Source organism: Cydia pomonella, chromosome 16 (assembly GCF_033807575.1).
Source record: "Cydia pomonella isolate Wapato2018A chromosome 16, ilCydPomo1, whole genome shotgun sequence".
Lineage (NCBI taxonomy): Eukaryota > Metazoa > Arthropoda > Insecta > Lepidoptera > Tortricidae > Cydia > Cydia pomonella.
The window spans coordinates 12,683,341-12,697,180 of NC_084718.1; the positions used below are offsets into that span (position 1 = coordinate 12,683,341).

Below are 13,840 nucleotides of genomic sequence, written 5' to 3' on the forward strand. Positions count from 1 at the left end.
AGGGCCCTCTCCCTGCTAGATGGTATGCTGAAATGATTGCACCTGTGTACGGCACAACTAGTAACGACGACTTTAGGTATTCTTGATGGCGCTCAAAGGGTTAATTATTTATTTGATTCGATATTTGTAATATTTTTTCAACACACCTCTGCTCGTAATGTGGAATTTATTGAACCGCTTTTAGGCTCATAATCCTAGATATTAAACTCGCGTGCTCATTTCATTCTAATTATCAAACACGTGCGGTAATATTATAATATTCGAACTAATGCGGTAATCTTTGTTGACACTTTTTTTTAATTGTACTTTTACTAAAGTGTGTTGAAAAACGTCGTTTGAAACACGTGTCTTGTATGTACCCCTATCTCGTTCAAAAAGGGCGCTCTTTACTTTTGGAGGATTGACCATGAAAATAAACAACCGGTCTCAAATAAAGCCAATATATTAAAAATAATCCCAAACCCTTATATATAATCCCTATGAACATTTCAATAGCGCGATGCAGAAATCGCTGCTCCCGGTACAGCGTCATCTCGCGTGATATTTGGTAAACAAGTTTATATTAAAGTACTTGTCAGAAGTATAGACGCGAACATGGTCATTACACAAACACATTGGCTCACCAACGCAGCACACTAGTTTGCATCACAATGAATGTACTTACTATTATACGAGTATTAGTTGATAATTTATTTTTATTGTAAAACAACTTGATATGTAAAAACGACCTTGTAGCCTATTTGCTAAACAAATGTTAGAGTTTGAGTTTACCACTATAGGTAACCCATATCAGACATCAGACCAATGGGACCAATGGATAAATCACCCGATGGATAATGTCATGTTAAAAAAAAATGTCGTTATCATATGCAGAACTGTGTCCACCATACGCCCGCAGTGAAGCCAGTGAATGATCAAAACAAATGCGAGTTACCACAAATAATTCCTCCCTTTCCCTCCCTCCCTCGCATTCCATCGAAAATCGCACTCATTCGTTTCGAGCAATTTTAAACAGTCGATCGCCTTACGATTCGACAATCGCAACATCTACTCGTTGTTAACGCTACCGGCACCATAAAAGCGTATCGTATCTCAAATCCCATCTGTACCTTATAAAGTGACTCAAACTAGTCGAACGCCTTCGAAAATGTTTTGGTTCGTCATTAGACCCACTGTGTGAGCTAAATTAATCAAAATCGTATCTCGTTCAAAATTTTCTTGGAAAAGTAACCTTCTCTAACATTAAATAAAGTTTATGTTTTAAATAAGCGGCAGTGCTATATGAGATTGAGAAAGTAAGCAAGTAATGCGACGATCGCTTCGTGCTTTGTCTTTCAATCTTTTTGGACGGTGACGCAATTCATACCAAAACGGAACAATAAAATAGTCAGCACGCAGATTCCAAATTTAATCGTAAAACTAAGGCACTAAGGTCGAAAATTGAATAGAGTCGGCTCAGTTGATCTCAGAAAGAATTGTCCGTTGACAACAGAGACATCGATGTGGTTCTTTTTGAATATCGATTGTAAAGAGCATTCTCATGATGTTGTGAGAACTTTCAAGAAGGCAGTACAGTCGTGTCTCAAATTCTTTATCCTATTATCCGTCGTCAGTGTTTAGCGATGGATTCTACTAAATACAGTCGTACACACGAGTGTTAGTAATGCGCTTAGTTGACGTTCGAACAGTAAGCGACAAAAGTGGTATGTTATCCTCTTTGTGACTGTCAAATGATAGGTCATAATAAATTCATAATAGTCGTCACTGTCTACTTAAAGAATTGATGAGGTGACAACTATTCGATTGAAATATAGAGTAAAAATATTCAGAAAACTGTTCACAAAAAATGATATAACAATGGTTCACACAAATTCCTTAAGATTCTTGACTATATGACTTTAAAATTTCAAACTACAATAATGTATTTATATAAAATTTATTTGTCTTCGAAATATCTGCCTTTAGGTTTGATACATACAAACATACGCGTTCGTGAAAATTATCAACAGAATGCGGCAGTATATTTCTCAACATATTTTTGGACTAACCTGTAAGTGACTAGAGTTCAAATTCTAAATATTGTACCCTAAGATGTCAGCGAGATGTAGAATTAATATAAATATTCAAATGCAATCCATATTATATCTAATAGTAATCATCTTATAACTTTAAACGAGCAATTCATATATATTTAGGTATATTATATTTCGGTGAACACGGAAACGGCTCTAACGATTTCGATGAAATTTGCGATATGAGGGTTTTCGGGGGCGAAACATCGATCTAGCTAGGTCTTATCTCTGGGAAAACGTGCATTATTGAGTTTTTATATGTTTTCCGAGCAATGCTCCGTCTCCCAGATATTATTACATAAATCATAGTGTAAGTAGGTACTATATATTATTTGTATTTTTAAACTTGATTGTTTAAAATACAAAAATGGACAAATAGCGGACCTAATGGCATTCTTTACTTCTTCTTCTTCTTCTTCTGGCCTTATCCCATTTTTATTTGGGGTCGGCTCTCCTAATCAATTTTCTCCAGTTATATCTGTTCCGGGTCGTCGTTGGGTCTATATTCTTATTCTCTAGGTCTTTCTTAACTACGGAAATGGCATTCTTTACTAGTCGACTTTAGGGCTAAACAGATAAAAACAGTAGAAAAGTCATAAAATATGGAACTATTGCAAGGAATTGGAAAACATAATACTTTAACTACATATAAAATACACAAAGAGTTTAAATGAGCGAATATAGAAATATTAGAATGATTTGCATTCCAAGTTCTATACGTTTCCTCACCAATCCCAAATATAAACTGCCAAAATGATATTACAATACAATAACAATGACAAACCGTGCCTAATCGTATTCCTATCTAATCTTTCACTGCATTGGCTTGAAATATGCACTGTAATCTCATTGTTATAAGATTGTTTATAACATTTTAATGCTAATTAAGATACGAGTTTTGGTGAAATATATCGCAGTATTCCATTTCGTTCGACAGGATTTAAAATTGGAAAATTAGCAACGCATATCACTGGCCAGTGTGGTCTCCATTCATGCCAACAACAAAAGAAAATCACTATAGACTATACTCACTTTTTTCTATCCCTCTTGTTTCTGCATTGTGAGCAAACATTCGGTTTTCATTTGTCTATAGTTTCGCAGTCTATAAACGCTTTAGTAGAAAAAAGCAGTAAGTTTTCAAATTTCGAGGCTCAGATGTGTCATTGTTTTTTTAAGGTTTTCACAGCTCCCCGTAGTTTGGAATAATGTATTCCAATTTTGAAAACAATTGGCCGTTAATATGTTTTGATGTTTTCGGGTATTGTCACGTTTGTTTGCATTGTCTGCGGCTGATTGGTTGTATGGCCGTGACGGAGGATCTTTGTAGGCTTTGTGACATTTTGTTTTGTAGTTTTGTATACGTATTTAACGGTCGCGTGTCGGTCCGTTAGTTAGAGCCTAGTTTGAAAGCTCTATGATGTTTTTAGAGATTTTATGTTCCTACTTCTGAATTAGGAACAGAGGTCTTTTACAATATACCTATCTAAATCTACTAACCTTTAGGTATCTTTTTAATACTCTAAAGTGTTTTCCTGACTTTTAAGTAGTTTTGCATGGGAACCGATTTACAAATAACGAGTCCATGTATGTACCTAGGCATGATTTATAAAAGTACAGTACATTTAATCAAAAAAGTAGCTACAATTTAGGTAGTTATAGTTTCGTTAGTTTTAGTTATTTATACTAAATATGTTAGTGGATAGGCCAGGCAATATTTTGCAAAGACTTTGGACATTCTAGGGATTGTTTAAAACAATGTTTAAATTCGAACTTTAACAGCTGTCAATAGAGTTGAATATTTTTTCCGCCATTGGCTTCGTATGCGGTGAAGGGTTAAAAATATCAATCTAATTTTAGACTCACAGCTAATTTGCTGACTGACGGCCTGATTCGAAGAGTGAGATACGATAACGATAAGTTCTGGTAACGATAAGTTCCCATTTAGTTATCGTTTGTATGTCGTATAATTGACAGAAGCAGCTGATTCGGGCAACTAATGTCACTTTGACGTTAGAAATATCGAAGATAGATCATATTGGGAATCGAAATAAACGTCAATTTTGACATGTCCTTTAGTTATTGATCGTTTAAAGATTTTTCCAACATCTTAAACGTGTCTTAATCATTCTTTGAATCGGGCCGTAAGTAAAGTACCTATATTAAAATGTGTTTCATACGCGTCAGCGATGCAATCTAAATCTAATAAGATTGTAGCATCCCTACTGCGCACGCGTTGAAGTCTTTTCTTAGAGCTTCGTAACTTACCTTTTTGGTGCATATCTTGTGGCTAAAAAGTATATAAAGAAGACTGTAGATTCATAAGAAGTATTCCTTTATACGTAACTCTTTTATAGTAAAAAATGTAGGTTGTACTTTGATAATCTAAGAGTACGTAAATTAAAAGAAAGAAGCATTTAATATCAATATAAAAAATAAAGTCTATAGTTGCCTACTGACTGGTTTTCTGAATATATATTTCTTCTGTAAGAAAGTAGGTTGTATTTTATTAATTATCTACACAAAATATTTAAAATATACAACAGTTTAGCATTGAATCAATTATTTTTTTAATTGGAAAATGCTTTCTCTGCAATAAACCAATTAGAAATTTCTATTCGTATTGCACCCAATTTTTATTAAAAAAAAACTTCAATTCAATTTAGAAAAATAGTGCGGAGCATCAAAGTTTAATACACGTATACTTAAGTACTTATACAGTATAGTGCGTTAATAAAAAGAGAAGGCGGTGCGTAGCCCGGTAGCCGCACATAACCGCACGAACACCATTTACGACATTATTATTTATACATGCAATGCGCTAACACGCCAACCTATATAACAACGAGTGCGAAGGCGTAACTCGGTAGCCATCTGCCGTCCCGCTCGCCCCCGCCCCGGGCGGGCGACTAAGCGAGACGAACAACCACAAATTTATTGAAAAAAAAAGCGGCTACTGCACTCCGCATCGGCACAAAACTAGATACATTTTTCCACGTCGCCGTGTGGGAAGAGCTCTTACGTGCGCGGGCGCGTATTAGAGCGGGATAGCAGGAGTTGAGTGCGTGCGGCGCGAACTAAACGGTCGGTGATGTGGGCGCTGCCGGTGTTGCGCGCTGCCGGCAGAACGCGCTTGCGCAGGCTACGCTTAGCCCGTGTGACCTTTACTTGGTGAACTTAGGAAGCATCGAAACGCAACCCCCCTCGTCCCCCAAACGGCGCACTAAAAGGCCTTGGAGCGAAAGGGATGGTTAGCGGTCGTCGGCTGTGTCTTTCAAGGTATTCGTAGAATGCGTGATCTGTATCGGGAGGAGGGGAGCGGGGTCTTTCGGAAGCGGTGGCAGCTCCCAACGACTCCTGGGTTATTCTTCCCCAGGCCACTGCTGCTCGAGCTACGTACCAAGTCAGTTTTTTCTCGCACTCGTTAAGATCGAGCCAACACGAGAAGTCGCCACTAATAAATTACAGTTTTTTACTGCCCTCTATCAGTCTGCGCCGTGAACTCGAGTTATTTATACGTAAAATAAACATTAATCAACAATAACAGCAGTTGTCAGCGCCTGCAACCAGTGAGTACTGATATTTTCATTTTATCGTCTAATCGCATTTCTTAATCGTTTAAGCCATATTTTATGCTGGGAGTGAAATAATCTTATAAGCCGAGCGACGAATAAGAGATGCGATTGGATTCTAATTTTAGATTTGCGTTTTAAATTTAGAATATGTCATGGTTTAAGTGTGTTGTGTTTCGTATATCGGCATATCTGACGATAATTTGATTAAATATTTATTAGTTTTTAATCTTATTGTACTATCGGCCAAAGCCAGAGTCGACCACCTTAAAGTACACTTAAATATCGTACCTATATTTATAATGATACAACTAAAAATCTCCTTTTATTATATTTATCAATATTTAGTCTATTCTTTAAATTTACACTAAAAGCAACGATATCTATTCATCAGACAAATGACAAAAACATGTGAACATAAATTTTATAGTCTAAAACTTACCTTAAGACGTTCAAATATATTTGCTTTCTTCAATACAATATATGTACATATATATATATATAACATTTTCTCTAAATTTATTACGTGCACATGCAATTTTATTTTTATCCATATTATTTTCTTCACACATTGTTTATTCAATCAAATTTAATTTACGATCATTTAAGTCGCCTGTGAGCCTTAATCAACAATATTTATGCATTGGATTATAGGACATAAATAACAGATGGGCCTAAGGTCCTTTGATGTGAGCACGTTATTTGAACAACCGGACCCACGTTATTATGTAAACGGCCCTTAGCGCCAAGAGGCGCTAGTTCCACAAAAACGAAAAAATGTCCTTAATACTTTTTTTACTCCATTCACTGGCCGAAATGACAATTTTATAACGATTTATGGTTTATTTAACAATAAAAGAGGAACGGTTTGTTGGGAAAAGTGGTGTTTTGTGAAGTTTGGGAACGTTTTGGCTGGCTTTGTTGTGCTGAATGCGAGGTGGACGCATCATTAGACACAGCTTTTGACACTTTCGACCGAGATCCGAAACAAAAACAAAATCGTGCGTCATCGAAATAAATTTCAAATATTATTGGAAATTATTCCTAATTCATTTTTTTTACTAATAGTGCCCCATAACAACCAAAAAAGTCCAAACGGAGCACTTATACGATCGCCTCAGTATCTCGTCTCGTCTGATACAGGCGTTTTTAAAGATTATAGTATTTTATTTTGCATTAAACATTACCAGGTAAGTACAAGATCTTTATAATAACTAAAACTTAAATTGGTAGGTTTACATGCTTAACCTCATTTGATGTGCCAAAGGGGTAACTGAAACTAATATTTTAAAACTAAATGTATCATTCTTCTAAATAAAATACATTATAAAATTATGGTTACTATTATCTACTCATTACCTATATAAATATTTCTCGAATACATATTGGGATTGATAAATAATAAAATTAAACCTGTGTATAACGAGGTACGGTCATGTCTGAAAATATCGATACGAAAAAAGTGCGAAAAATATGTATACACGACTTTATTGTCCACATATTAAGGTAGTGTATACATATTCTTGGCACATTTTTCGTATCGATATTTTCAGACGTGACTGTACTAAATAACGCAGTAATATTACCTACAATATCTAACAACACGAACTGACATAATCACATCATGATTACAAATCCTCTTTTTACAATAAATTAATAACAATCATTGCAGCTATTTGCATAATTAACATGAGTATTAAATCACGATTCTTATTAAAACAAAAAGAACGCGGAAAATGGCTAAGAACTAAAATAAATTAACTCTTTATTCGCTTCGCTTTAATTAAAGTTCATAAATAACACGGTTGAAATAAAACCGATGTTTAAATTTAACCTTTAACTGTCAGAAGTGCAAGTGCATTGTACGCTCACTTGAGAATTGCTATTCTTTTGTATAGTCGGCGTAAAATATACGTTTATTCTTATCCTCATTACACTGGAATAAAAATAAAAAGCTAAAGTCTTAACAATATTTAAGGGACACTGTATGTACCGACTTATATTTTTTAATAATTGATATTGAGAAGTTATGGAAGAAACAGCACATTTTTCGGTTTACAAACTTCTGTCCCATTGTAAGTTTTCTGCTTGATTTGTTCAATAAAATCTAAAAAATAAGTTTTTATTTTACGAGACTCTGTCACCAAAAAACGCTGTTTTAAGACATTTACAATGCATAAATAAATAATTTAATTTTAATATTCTGTAAACTTTATAACAGAATAAATTATATAAGTATTATATTTCAATGTAGGTTTACTCTGTAAATTTATATAAGAACTATTTTTTTCTTTTTATCTCTCATAATATTTTCAACAAACTATTTTTTTTTATATTAGAAAAATAGCCATGTTTTTATTATTTAATACGACATTGAACTTATATAAATTTCATTCCGTATACGTTATTATATATAAATTCAAACAAAAAAAGATAATTTATTTTTTAGATAGCTTAATATTAATTATTTATTAACTTAATATTAGCAAACTAAATTGAATCCAAACATTTATCATAATTAATTCCAGGAATTCATTAAGACAGATTTTTATAGGTGCCATAGGTGCCGACTCCAATCACGTTCCTGAAACATAACATTGGTTTTACTTAAATACATAATATAATGATTTCCCAATCGCGCCTAATAACTAATTGACTTTAATATCACGCAACAAAAACAGGGTTGTACAAAATATAAAAAGATTCCATTTAGCTGTCGAGTGTCGGGCTAATTCGCTCTTGCACAAACATCGTAAAGCCCGAGGCCTGACCGAATTTACATCCCTAATTACTAACAAAGTGGGCTTCGTAGGCCAAGAGCCGTCGTCGTTTATGGCAACAATATGAAAACGAAATAGATACCTACTTACATCAGGTCGATTTTGCTTTAAAATATCATATGTAGATTATTTAAAGTAAGTAATTAAGTAAAAAGTAAAACGCTTCTTCAATTCAATTATGCAGAAAAAGTAATACAATTCTGTTATGTGCGTAATGAATTTTATTTAAATATATTCTGCAAAATTGGATGGTGCCTACTTTCGCGTATAAAAAAAATATTTAACTATTTTTACAGGAAAAATCATCATCATAATATGCGATATCTGATATAAATTGTTTAATTAAAATACCGTATCATGTTGAAGATAATAAGAATACCTTTACAAATAAACTAGGAGAACAATATACCTACGTATGTCCGACTAAACATAGCTCACTATAATTTCTCCTACCTAGGATTCTCTGCAGACTAATCTATTTCGGTATATATCTACCATTTTTAGATAGTAACATACGTTATACCTTTGTATAACGTAGATATTTATAAATGGCCGGTCTCTTCGACTACCTCGCGTAACGCAGTGGCACGCACCGCCCGCGCGATCGAGGTATGATTGCGATTTCAACAAATTACGAATAATACCTTTTATAATTCGTAGCGTTGCGTAATAGCTGGGCTATATATGGCTGTGTAGAATAAATAAATACGATTTTATTATATTAGATAATAATACTACGCCTTCCAAATTTTAGTGTAGGATGTGGCAATCTTGTTATTAAAAATAGGTAAAAATGAACTGGGCTACAAGTTAAAGGTTGTTACGCGGTGATTAAAAGTAGGTTATATTACCTATTACATTTTTACTTATATATAATATAATTTATATACAGCCAAGCCTTCAGGCAGTCCATAGTTAACCATAACAACTTTTTCAGACAGTACATAGTTGACCATAATGAGAAACATTATAAATATAGGTGAATAAGTAATGTTTCTTACAGCATGATTGACCTGACCATGATCACGGATTAATATTTTTATGAATCTCGAAGATGTATTATAAATACATCTATTTATAATACAATACTACTATAAAAACGCATAGTTACTATGAAAACACTTTATTATTCTCTATCTAATAAATAATATATCTAACGCTTCTTATATACATTACCGATTACCTATCGTTCGTTTCATAATTGATACTAATATACCTACCTAAGTACGTATTAGGTAAGTATCTTACTTATGTTATAGGCCTTCCACTTAAGATCACAAAAACGCACTTGAATCGACAGTATGTCATTTAAATGAGCAAGAAAAAAAGTTGGTACTTATTTTTTATTGCGGTGATTTTGTTTGTATCTGATATATAAGATTATTTCGCCTAAATATTAACAGATGAAGTTTGAGAATATTCATGCCGAGGCAGCGGGAAGGTGCATAGGAATAGGCCGTTGATATTGCAGCAACATATTTAAAAATTGGCTACAATGTCAGCTGGTACAGGCGCCATCAGATGTATCGGAGCGGCCAAGATGCTCACAATATCTGAACACACCTCTATTGTCAAGGCGTTAGGGTTCAGATGTTTTTGACCACCTCGGCCACTCCGATACGCCAGCCTGTCGTTAGTTAGTGTCAACTTTGAATTCTGCTTTAAGGACCCAATTCCTTTCTCACTTTAAAAATAGCGTTCGAATTTCAAATTTCGAATCGCGTTCCAAACGTCGCGGCGGGGCGCCCGCGCTCTCTTTTGACATCGCCGTCGCAGCGACAAAAAGACGCAGGCCCATCGCTTATGGAGCTATAGCCTCAGAACAACCAGTAGACAAACGTGGTCCAAGGTCCATAGCAACTGTGCTTGATAAGAGATCAAACATATTGGTTCTGCTTAAAGTTAATGCTCGCGAGAGATGAAAACAACATACCAGAACACGTATTAACACATCCCATGTTTATGATCAGGGGAGGAATAATGTCCCGGCAATGATTATTTATTACTGCTTTTGATGTGCCGCGAAAGTTGAATTAGCATTTTGATGCTTGACCTTAGATGCAAACTAGGTTTGATATCAAATAATTGGCATGCAAATGTGATGCAAATCAGAGACGTTGTCTTTGTTTCAAGTTGAATACGTTAAAGGGAAAGTATTGATGTTAATGTACTTTTGCTATTCACCTGACTTAATCAAATTGTTACGCCTGACAAGTTGACTGTGTCTTTATTCAGGAAGTAGGCATTAGGGTCGGGTATTACGGCGTATTTACCTGGTATTCATTAGAGGTTAATGCAAATATGAACTGTAAATTGAACTGAAAAAAAAAAAAAAAATTTCAAGCCGCTGTAATTTTGTTTCTAAGGAAGATGACTTTGGAATTCTTACCGCGATACAAAGTCTTATTATAATATTATATATTCCAATATAAATAAACCTGTTTCATGCTGTTCGACTTTACACCGGTAAATAGAAGTAGATCACTGAAAATTGGTATTTTCCAAATAGCAAGAAAATTTGCAACATCCTACATGCCTGCTTTCGAAACACTTAAAATTACCTCGAAGTTTCGTGCATTTCATAATAAATAACTAATTTAGTATGTTGTCTCTTGAACAGAGGCCTCAAAGCGGCAGATCTCTAGGAATAAGTGATCCTGGGCCCGTCACAAAGATTGCTAATAGAATTTGCGAAAACGAAGCATACCTGTCATAACTATCGTAAAAACTGGGGTAGATATGCGGCTAAAGTGCAACGTACAACGATGAATGTCAGTTCAGTTCTTTGTACGAAGGTTAGGATAACTACAGTTGCAAAAAATGTGTGTTACTTAATTCTAGACCAAGTCGAAAATCAAACAATTTCCTTCGTTCAAAAATCGCATTTGGTATTTGACATAGAATAGAGTAAGAGCTTCAAACGTCCGGCAGTGCTGATCTCTCAACTATTATTGGGCTCAAATTAAAAGTGTATTAAAAGAGAAGAATGAAAAAATATTAACAATTCCAGCAGGTGATGGGCTGATACAGGCAAATATGAAAAACGGGTCCGTAAAAAACTGCCACTGAATGCGCTAGGAAGAAGCTGCCTATCACTTCTACAGAAAAAATAATAAATAAAAAAACCGGCCAAGTGCGAGTCGGACTCGCATAGGAAGGGTTCCGTATCATTATCTATAAAAACGGTCACCCATCCAAGTACTGACCCCGCCCGACGTTGCTTAATTTCTGTGATTGGATGAGAACCTCGAGATTGGAAAGAAATATTTATTTTATTCTGTTTTTAGTATTTGTTGTTAGAGCGGCAACAGAAATACATAACCTGTAGAAATTTCAACTGGCTAACTATCACGGTTCATGAGATACAGCCTGGTGACAGACAGACGGACGGACGGACAGCGGAGTCTCAGTAATAGGGTCCCGTTTGACCCTTGGGTACGGAACCCTAAAAAACTGACAAACATCTAAATTAAGTCGCTTTTATTGTAGTTATTCTAAGAAACCTTATTTTTTTCTCATTCGCATCAGTTTTTTTCATTTGAAATTAACAGTTTTGTTTCGGTACACCCCTTACATTGAAACTTATGCGCACAGAAGAGCATTCCAGCAGAGAAAAACGTCGCTTACATAAGGCCGCCTGGTTATATTTTAATATGTACTTCTGAAAATACGAGATAGGTTTCATGACTTGTCTTAAAAGACTCCCTGGTGGATTTCTTCAAAAATATATATAATAATCTTTACTGCACATCTCAATACAGAAACAATACAAAAAATACCTACAGCACATTAAGAAGAAGTAAATAACAGGCGGTCATATCGCTAAAACGCGAATATAGATATAGGTATTTTCGTAATGTAAGTTTTTTTGAGGATTCAGTATCAACTTTTAATTTGGACAATTTTATTTAGTAGTATTGGTTTCTTAGAGGATATTAGTCACTGACAGAAAATATCGGGCCCTTATGAAAAGAAAAGTAACGAAAAGGAACGACTGTCTCTACCAACAGTTAATATATTCCTAAATCTTTGAACTTATGTATTTACCGACCAGACAGGTAACCAATGTAGCCATTCAAACTTCAAAAGTCAATAAGCGATACCTTATTTGTACATAACAAACGCCCTTTTAAACGCGACTAATTTGTCATCTAGAGAGTGCAAGAACGCCACAGGAAACATTTGTTTGTGCTAGATAAAAGACAAAGCTTGGTCGAGTTTCGACTGAGCTTATCTCTTGGTAATCTTGACGTGATAGATAAACGAATTCCTTTCTTGGGATGTGTTAAATATCAACAAATAGAGCGCTAAAGTTTGAGCGCCATTGCCTTTTTAGGGTTGACAAACATTGGACATACTTTTAAGTGTTTAGTTCTTAGTTGCCTGCCTACTTAGTTCTTAGTTATTTTAATATTTACCTATGTGGCTCTTGCCTATGTTTTTCATGTTTCTAAAATAACATTTAGGTACACAAGTAGATGCAATATAAGTATTTCTGGAAATATAGAGTGGATGGTAATATGCAGAGTTTTTCTTAAATTTTATTTTAATAGGCACAAATAATGCTCTATTTTAGGCCTAATATTTTACTTAATAATCGTCAAAATATACATGATTAAGATGCCAGTTACCTCGTTAAAACAGTACCCACCCATGAAGCTTCCATATTTTTTAAATCTCCACATGCCTGGACACAAAGGCAAACCTTCCAAGTAGTTGAACCAAATAACGCAACCGTCAGATGTTTATCGATAGCTTATCATATTTGCGCGCAGGTCATGAGCTCCTTTGTGACAGACAGACTGCCGACAAAAGAGCCGATAAGTGATAACATTATGCATATGAGGGGCTTTGTAGACACAATAATCGTAGTTTTAGGAGTCAGCTCACGGCTTGAAGATAGATAACCTTGTTTATTATGCAATAGGTAAGTACAAGTCTATTTTCTTCTTAGTCTGTTCATTTTGTCAGAATAGTCAATGGTCAAAGGTCTGAAAAAGGTGTTTATCAGGTAGCTACGTGTTATTAAATTTCCCAGAAACGGAATATGAAGATTTTTTCAGAATAAGAGGAAAAATACAATGATACACCGACCCTACCTCTTGTATCCGTACCTAAAGGTTTTAGTTCCTGAAGACGAAATAATTAGTACATCTTATAAACTAACCACTGCTGTGAGATTTACGTAACAGGATACATCCCTCTATTTTATTATATATTATGACTATATTGCGTTATCTTCATCTTCCACATCAGCCTCGGCAGACAACTTCTTGACATATACTTCATACAAATTGCACCACGAAATTGGTAGGTAACCTACCCGTGTATAGGTAGGTATACGCATCGTTCTAGTTCGTCTTTACCTCTAACATAGTTCGTTTGGGGGCTTAGCCAAGATAGCAACCGTTGATAGAAA

The 13,840-nt window shown here is 34.8% G+C and overlaps 1 protein-coding gene across 3 annotated transcripts in view; it reads left to right on the forward strand.

Moving 5' to 3' along the window:
- The first annotated feature begins 5,142 nt into the window (after nucleotides 1–5,142).
- The window catches only part of LOC133526243 (protein drumstick), a 42,436-nt gene continuing 33,738 nt past the window's right edge, over nucleotides 5,143–13,840 (forward strand). Inside the window, exon 1 of one of the 3 annotated variants that reach the window (XM_061862779.1) lies at nucleotides 5,143–5,348. The gene's annotated coding sequence lies outside the window, so the exon portion shown is untranslated. Of the gene's footprint in view, nucleotides 5,349–5,398; nucleotides 5,639–13,840 lie in introns of those variants that run through there. The other 2 variants (XM_061862777.1, XM_061862780.1) reach the window with 2 other exon arrangements.